Source organism: Phalaenopsis equestris, unplaced genomic scaffold (genome assembly GCF_001263595.1).
Source record: "Phalaenopsis equestris unplaced genomic scaffold, ASM126359v1 Scaffold001019, whole genome shotgun sequence".
Taxonomy (NCBI): domain Eukaryota; kingdom Viridiplantae; phylum Streptophyta; class Magnoliopsida; order Asparagales; family Orchidaceae; genus Phalaenopsis; species Phalaenopsis equestris.
In genome coordinates, this window is record NW_018165458.1 from 268,807 (window position 1) to 278,871 (window position 10,065).

The window sequence follows — 10,065 nt, forward strand, 5'->3', positions numbered from 1 at the left end:
CAACATTCGAAATTAGTGACAGTAATTTTGTTTGACTTTCTGTGAATTTCCTAGTAAAATTTATCATTGCAAATTTAAATCTTCCCCGTGGGATCAATATTTGGGGCTTAAATATAAAATACATTATTACTTTATAACGATACGTATACTTGCGTAGAATCTCATTAATAATTATCTATACTTATATATATTTTACACAACTTACTTTTAGTACACGGATCAAGTTTTTGGCATCGTAGTAGTGTCAACTTCATAAATCCTTACATATAAAAAATTGGGATCAAATCTCCTCTGTTTATATCCATCATTTTAATACATTCCTTGCATCTATCTCTCTCAACTGAGTCTGTATATTAATGATATCATATTGTTGAATCATGAGCTGGTCCATAACACCTTCAAAAGATGCAGCACTAGAAGTAGATGCCCCTGCAACAAAAGTAGAGGGCCTATACCTTCTTCCACTTCTAGACTCAACAAATGATTCTACTCTCTGAATCATGTGCTTCCCAATCGAATTATGAGGCTGTAATATCTCTTCATTTCTATGGGATTCAACTCCTGATTGTTCACATAGAGTGAAAATCAGGGCAGGATATCCCGAGCCTCCAACATTAGCACTGCAAGCAATACTCTGAGCGTGATGAACTATAAGTGTACCAATGTCTATTTCCTTCATGTTTTGAATGCAATAGTTCAACACAACTCGATCCTCTGTAACATCAGCAAGATGATTTGTAGGTAAAAGTCTGGCAAAGATGAAGTGATGCCATATTTTGGACTGAATAGTTAACATAGAAGCAATCATAAATCCTTACATATAAAAAATTGGGATCAAATCTCCTCTGTTTATATCCATCATTTTAATACATTCCTTGCATCTATCTCTCTCAACTGAGTCTGTATATTAATGATATCATATTGTTGAATCATGAGCTGGTCCATAACACCTTCAAAAGATGCAGCACTAGAAGTAGATGCCCCTGCAACAAAAGTAGAGGGCCTATACCTTCTTCCACTTCTAGACTCAACAAATGATTCTACTCTCTGAATCATGTGCTTCCCAATCGAATTATGAGGCTGTAATATCTCTTCATTTCTATGGGATTCAACTTCTGATTGTTCACATAGAGTGAAAATCAGGGCAGGATATCCCGAGCCTCCAACATTAGCACTGCAAGCAATACTCTGAGCGTGATGAACTATAAGTGTACCAATGTCTATTTCCTTCATGTTTTGAATGCAATAGTTCAACACAACTCGATCCTCTGTAACATCAGCAAGATGATTTGTAGGTAAAAGTCTGGCAAAGATGAAGTGATGCCATATTTTGGACTGAATAGTTAACATAGAAGCAAGAAGTTAACTATCTTGTTATTCTTTATTTTCCACTCCCCTCTTCCATCAGTCAGAAAGACAATAACTTCTTCCAGTGATGAATCAGTGATAGCAAAAGCGGCATATTCATCATGGAAGACATTTCTAAGTCCATAAAATGCATTGATCCTTTCAGAGGTAAACTCAACTTGTGTACCTCTCACTAAAATGTGATCTCCCGCGGTAAATCTTAAGTTTGCATAGAACTCTCGGATCATAGGGACGATCGATACAGCAGTGAAGTAGCATAATTGCTCCAAATTTCTGGCGCAAATCAGCCTCTCGACCTCGCCTCCCGGGTTCGCAAACGCCCTTCCTGGATCATTCTTTTATTCTCTAATAGTGTATTGTAACTATGTTAGGCTTTGAAACTAACGGATCATCGTGCATTGAGATCCTCAGTCGGCCTTCGCTTAACTCAGCGAGTCATTGAAGATTCTATGAAAATCCAAATGAATTACTAAATCTCAAATCTAACTCCCTAAGCAAGATTATTTGGTAAGAAACTTTTCATCATGAGTTTCGTTCAAGCATTTTCATCAAAAATCCCATTTTTTGGATCTCCTAAAATCCATGGTGAAAATTAAAAATTTCTAAGTTAAAGTGAAGCTTTTACCAAGAGAAAATAAAATATATAATTTTTTGCCTTCAAATCCTTCTCTATAACCCGCAATGTGATGCCCTAAACCAAGGTATTGAGGTAGACGATGACTAAAGCAGCAAAAATGGAGGTTTCCATGTGATTTCACGGTTTTCTAGGCAATATAGTGTGTTCAGACTTTTGGCGCATCATGCGCCAAATATGGTGCATCATGCCCCAAGGCTCTGTAAATTGGTGCATCATGCGCCAAAGCGTATTTTTTCCCGATTTTGATTTCTGTGGAAATCTGCTCCGTACCGTTTTACATCAACCTCTATTTGACTCAAATAAACTATTATAAGCATAATTAAACATCAAACTAACACTAAATTTTCACAAACAACACAAAACTCATATTTATATACGAAATTCGAGTAATTACAAACTAATATTTTTCAAGCCAACACATAACAAATTCAGTGATTTAAAGCAAACCAACATCCTAAACACTGAAATCTAAACATAAAACTTCAAAGCAATAACATAGATAGTGCAATAATAGAAAGTAAAGGTAATCTAACATAACAAACTAAAACAAACAATACTAAACAAAACATTATGTGCACATAACAAACTAAAACAAACAATACTAAACCAAACGTTATGTGTTTAACCCAGGGCCCGTTTGGGACAGCTTATAAGTGTGGCGGTACTGTTTTTTTTGCACGTTTTTACTGATTATATGTAAATGGTGTTTTTTAACTTGAGAATTCACGATCGCGGGTATAACCATGGGATCAACGTTTTGAACGACGGTTGGTGATAAATTTTATGTGCCTGCCCCCTCAGCGACCCCGCATCGTTACCTAAAATTTTCTTCCACCGAAGGAAGTCGCGCTCGATTCAGACCTCCGAACTCCCGATAGCCGAGAGCCGCTCCTACCTCCTCCGCCAAAGGAAGCCTGCTCCGACCACTGTTAAGAAATCCCGATCCTCCCTCCTCTGAGATTCTTCTCTTCTTCCCTCTTTTATTATTTTTTTGAGTTTCTCATCCCCCGTTCTCTTAGGTCTGCTATAGCTCGCGACTCCATAGCCTCTCCCTACTTCCATTTAGCATCCTACTCTTCCTTGGCTTGGCAGGTAAAACTTCTTCCTTGCCCTTTTCTTCGCAATTCCACTGGCTTTTCAACAGCCATTTCTTCCCCTTCTTCGCACTTTGGCAAGCATTTCTACAATATTTCTTCCTCTTCTTCTTCTGCATTTCTTTCTCTTATAAAATTTAAAATGTGTCAATGCAGTGTGTCAGCCATTTCTTACCTTCTAGAGTCGTCTTTAATTAAAACTTGTATGTGTGTTCTGCTGGGATCTACATATGCAACAAGCAACTTGTAAATTATCTTTGTTATTATTTTGGTTATACTAATGCTCTTTTTTTTCTCCAACATTATATGTTGTTTTGGTTCATTTGAATATGGTACAATATAGGGGCAAAAATTGGGAAAAAAAAATTATATTTAAATATATAAGAGATTGAAAAACTAAAGGGAAATGGAATGAATGTTTGTGTCATACTTGAGTCATACTTGATTGTACATATTAAGCTTGTGTGGAGTTCTACATTTCTAAACACGACTCAATTCCACCCCTATAGCAATAGTTAGGAAACTTAACATATTTTCTTATGGTTTTCTTATCGTTCTCATTATGTTAATATGAGCTATTGCATTCCATTTGAAACTTTAAAATTATGCGTCTTTACAAATTTTACATATGTACTTTAAATTTTCCAACACTCATGTTATGGTATAAACTCAATGTGAAATAGTTCATATCACAAATTTTTTCCTAAATGTTTTTCTAATCTTAAGGTCTTCAGATTTTTTATTGGATTTCTTATATGAAATTATTACAGCATTATTGGATTTTTTTGCTCATATTACTAAATGCATTCTTTTCTTATTTAACATTTTACTAGTAAGTACTGCAATGAATAAGAACAAAAAAGTTGGATATTCTGCCATGTGGGATAGGGAAGCAAAAAAATATTTTCTATGATCTCTGTCTTAAGGAGGTTGAGCTAGAAAATAGACCTATGATATATTTTAACAAAGAAGGTTAGCAGAATCTTATTGTCAAATTCAAGGAACTGACAGAAAGAGACTATGAAAGGATGAAATTTAAGAACAAGTGGGATCAATTAAAGAAAGATTGGAAATTTTGGAAAGAACTTAAGAGGGGGACTACAGGTTTGGGCTGAGATCCAGTGAAGCGAACAATAGATGCTCCTGCAGATTGGTGGGCTGAGAAACTAGAGGTAAATACTTACCTTATACCATTTTCTTATTTCAATTTTAGTTATATTTAACTGATTTAACTAATTTAAATTTCTATGTCGTGCAGGTCGTGCCAGCAGCTAAGAAATTCAAAATAAATGGCATTAATCTAGAAATGAAAGAGAAGTTGGATGGTATGTTCAATGGGGTTATTGCAACGGGAGCACATGCTTTCACCCCATCTAAACCTGTCTTAATTAGCACAATTGATGTTCTTAGAAATGATAATGCAAGTGGCTCAGGAGAAGTGCCCTGCAAAATCCATAGGTCAATGGAATCCTCATCCATTCCAAAACGGCGTAGGATGGAGAAAGGAAGAAAGGTGCCGCATTCGTCAGAAGCACAATAAAAAAACTTACAGAATCCTGCACTGTTAAGCTTGCTGCATCACAGGATATATCTGTTGAGGGGTCCCTTGGAGTCCTAAATATACATGTTGAGGTTAAGGCGGATAGGAAATTATATCTCAATTGTATTAAGTTACTACAAGATCCAGTCCGTAGATAATTTTTTGTGAAGTTAGAAGCAGAATACCAAGTCGATTTCTTACGTTCCTTTTTGAATATTTTGAAAGCTTTTCATTTTGTTTTCTCAAAACTGTTTGTACTGTTGTAACAGGGATTGTTATTTTTTCTTTCTAGCATTTTTTTCTTTTATACACTCCTCATAGTTAACATTGTAGTTCTCATATCTTATGTGGTTATATGTTTTATGGATGTCTTTATATGGTTGAAGGTTTTAACTATTCTCTTTGAACTAATCTTTATAGGATGAATCCAGAACAATTGCACTACGTTAGAAAGATTATGATTATTCTTACTTTATTATACGACTACTACCTCACATACATCGACCGAACTCTCTGTATGACATCGAGATATGTTGGTGATAAATGGGTCGGTGAGTTACTGCAAGGCCATCCGACATGTTTTGTAAAAATGTTCTATATGACGAAAGAGATTTTCATCGATCTACTCTACGAACTACAACACCAACATGGTTTGAATGACTCGACCAAAATGACATCAAGAGAAGTGTTGGCAATAACACTCTATATATTATCTCAGAATGAGTCCATTCGAGGATCCATGGAGCGATTTAAACATTCATCAAAGACTATCAACAGTATTTCTCCATTGGTCTGAATGCTCTAGTAAACTTAGCTACTATGTTAGTTAAGCCCGAGGAACCCTACATGTCAATCCATCCCGACACAAATTGCAAATGACCCTCGCTACATGCCGTTCTTCAAGGTATATCTTAAACATCTCATTACTATATTAAAATTAGTTACCTCTTAATCATTAATAGATTAAACATTATTAAATTTATGATTGTATAGGAGCTATTGATGGAACTCACGTTAATGCACGTGTATCTGACACTGATAAGGTAGCCTACATTGGACGTTGTGGTTCTCCCACATAGAATGTTATGGCCGCTTGTGATTTTAACATATGTTTCACATTTGTGATGGTCGGATAGAAATGCAGTGCACACGATAGTCGTGTTTTTAAGTTTGCAACAAGACGCCGAACTCATTACTTCCTGTACTCCCCTCTTGGTACGTAATTATAGCAAATATATTAGATATTTATGAGTTGTTTCTAAATTATGTATTTAGTGCAGTTAAATATTATCTGGTTGCTGTCGGATATCTTTTACAAAGGGGTTATCTAAATCCTTATGTCGACACGAAGTACTATATTCCCGACTTCGAGAGGTCAAGTGAGATTGCACTTGGTAGAAAATAAATGTTCAACAAATGGCACTCCCTTTTATGCAGTGTCATTGAGAGGTCATTCGGGGTATGGAAGAAGAAGTGCGTGATATTACGTGACATGCCAACCTACCCATTTTTGAAGCAATTATAAATAGTAGTGGCAACAATGGCTCTGCACAACTACATCCGACATCACCACTCTCGCTCTGATGTGGACTTTGCATTGTATAAGAAGACCTCCATCAAATTACACAAGAAGCATTTAAATTCCATGTCGGACATCCTATACCACAGGAAGAATCAAAACATGCTTATCGGTGTGAAGGTGAAGGTGCAAGGGAAATGGTCGCATTGCGAGACAAGATAGCAGACAAAATTGCTCGATCATGACATTGTTTTTCAGGGGTCCTTAAACTTTGGGTCCTTAAACTTTAAACTTTATTTTCAAATATGAATATACATATCTTTGGAAGGAAGGAAATTATAGTAAGGAAAAAATTTTATTGTATTTTATCCATAGTTTCTCCACTTTTTTGTTTGTCTTGTATTGGCTTCGAGTTTGCAATTTTTGGTCATTGGAGGCTGTTGGAAGGAGTTTTACTGTTTAAAGAATTTTGCATTTTAAATTGGTGTTGTTTTGCCTTTTCTATTTGATGCCAAGATTTGTATTTGATGTGATGAAAGATTTGGGCAGTATAAATGTAAAAATGTGGAATTTTTATGTTAGATATGTAAATAGATAGGAAATGCAATTATATAGACCTCAATAACAGGGGTGAGGATTATGTCGCTGCTCTCTCTACCTCAAGTTGCTCCAGGAAGTGCAATTATATAGAATTCTTATATGGTTGTTATGTAGATTTATAAATATGCTTTATCAGATGTTGTTGTAATTAGCCTTCATTATAAATACCTGTAATAAAATATTAGTCTAATGCTTTGGGCTAAACGGGCAAGTTGTGTCATGTTTTCCAATGTATGGCATGGCTGATTGACTGGCTGTTAGGTGCTTTCTTCTCCTTTATTATTTTTTAAAATGCATTCATTTAGTATTTTATTTAAACTTTGGAAAACATGTTTAGGAAAGAAACGCCATGCTGGGAAGGACATATCATTTTTTAACTTTTGCTTTGTTGATTAAAAAAATTTCAAATTAGTGATATCAATCCCAAGAACTCTTTTATCTCTTCTTTTTTTAATGTAAAATATTTGTCATTCAATTTACTCCAAATGATATTAATTGACGAGCAAAAGAAAAGACCATGTAGTTCTCAAAATGATCATTAACATTATATTATGATCAGAATAGATTGAAGATTATGGGTTAGATGTGTAAATACATATAAATCACTAACATATTTCCCATTATATTGTTGTTATATATTATTTTTTTGGATTTTAGTATGTTAAATGTTTTCCCATTATATTACTGTTGCAAACAGCTCAAGTGTGTGTGACCGAAATGATCATTTTTTCACAAACAGCTATAAATCAGCTGTTTTCAAACCGTAGAAACCAAACAGCTTATTTAGTTCAGGGGCATAATAGTCATTTATCCAAAAACAGCTACAAATCAGCTATTTTACAAATGCACAAACCAAACAGGCAAATAACTTATCAAAATCAGCTGCTCATCAGCAGATTATCAGGATAAGCTGCTTATCAACAGAAGTTGGATAAGCTGCAGCTGCCCCAAACAGACCCTCAATTTCAAACATCTTCTTCACTCTCGTTCTCCTGGATATCTCCCATAGCTTGTTAGTGCACATACAAATTGTAGAAGAGCCTAAATGGAAATTCATCGTTTGAATTTTCCTCCTCAATCAGTGCATGCTTCTTGAACATACGTACCAAACCATCTTCAATAGGCCCTGTATGTTCAAAAATGTTCCTTGAGTTTCCAGTCCAGGTGATCTAGCATTTCAGAAATATTCTCAATTGCATGCATAAGATTATGCACCTCTTTCTCCATCTTTTTAATTCTCTTTGAAAGTGCACTCGAGTTGTAGTAGGGCGAATTTTGAGAACTTTGATCCATTAATGTAGTACACTCATATCATTTTCATCTCCCATTCTAATGCAACTGCAGTAAACTTCAGGATCCATCGGCTTCCAAGGCAGTAGTACTTTCTCCAAACTTTCATAAGGTACTTGCGACTGACTGCAGAGTTGGAAAATAGTAGATGGATGTCCCAATCCAGTTGAAGATCCATTCACGATCAAACCCAAAATTTATTTTACAATTATTGCCCCAATATCAACAGGTTTTTCAGTTTGAATACAGTAGTTCAAAAAACACTCTCCTTCGTGACCTTACTAATTTTCATAGCGGAAATGAAGAAATTTCATGCCTTTGAAGTAGGATTTAATAATGCTGAAGAAAAACTCACATTCCCATCATCTCAAGCTTCCTAATTACCATCTTCATCCGTAAGGTAACGGTAGAGCTCATTCATGTTGTCTCTTGTAGGGGTAAAACCTGTATAGTGGCAGACAAGCACGTTCTTGACAAGCACATTCTCGATCATAAACATTTTATTGATTCTCGAAGGAGAGAACTGCACAAACCTGACTCGCACGTAGATCATTCCTTGGTTGATCCCTTGAAGATTTGTATAAAATTCTTTCACAACAGGGACTACTACAGCGGTAGTAGTGTAGAAAAGCATTTCCCAATGCCTCTACGCAATAACTTCTTCGACTCGAGTATTCGACGTGTTGAATCCTCGATTCACAAATCCCCTCTCTTCGATAAGCCTCTTCTTCATTATAACTCAATCATGCAATTTTTGTACGTCGAGATTGATCAAATTTTTTCGGTTGAAAATTTCAAATCTAGCGGAGTTTCTTCGTCTCCACGACGACACATCATGCGCTAGCTCTCTGGAATTTGGCGCATCATGCGCCAGTTCCAAAATTTGGCCGTTTCAATTTTCATCAAATAAATTCTCAATCTTTTCACAACATTAGACAAACAAAGATGTTTCTAAACATTTTTCTCAATTACACGGATTACATAAAGACATAAACATAAACAAACATATAAGATTTTAAACAAAAACTCAAAAGTCAAAGTAAACAACGATACATATGGGTTGTCTCCCACGAAGCGTTTGGTTTAATGTCGTCAGCCCGACATTCCCGGTTTCATTCTGGGTGATCCAACATAATAGTCTCTTTAAAATTTGGTCTTTGACCATCAAAATAAAATTTCAATATGTGCTCATTCACTTTAAATATTTTTCCAGTTTTAGGATCTTCAATATGGACTGCTCCATAGGGATAGACTTTTATAACTTTGAATGACCCTTTCCCCATAGACTTCAATTTTCCAGGAAATAATTTTAGTCTTGAATTTCAATCTTGAATTATATAATAAAACTTCCTGTCCAAGTTTAAATTCTCTTTTTACTATCTTTCGATCATGCCATTCTTTCATTTTTTTTCTTATAAATCATCACATTATCATAAGATTCATTCTTAATTTCCTCAAGCTCATTTAATTGCAATATTCTTTTCTCGTCAGCTTCTTTCAAATTAAAATTAAATTCCTTTATTTCCCAATAAGCTTTATGTTTCCATTCAACTGACAAGTGACAAGTCTTCCTAAACATTAATCTATATGAGGACATTTCTATAGGTGTCTTATAAGCTGTCATGTATGCCCATAACGTAGTATCTAATATAATAGACCAATCTATTTTATTAGGATTGATACTTTTCTCCAAAATTCTCTTAATTTCATGATTAAATACCTCCGCTAAACCACTAATCTAGATAAGAAGTTATAATTTTATGCATTATATTATATTTTTCCACTAACCTTGCAATTTTTGCATTTCTAAAATGAGATCCTCCATCAATAATGATTACTCTAGGTATTTCATATCATCTAAATATTTTTATAATTAAAAATTTTAAAACACTCTAAGCATCACATCGAGGTAAAGCGATTGCTTATATCCATTTTGAAACATAATCCATCGCAATATATATATATATATATATCCAAATGAAGGCATGAATGGTCACATAAAATCTAATCTCTATGC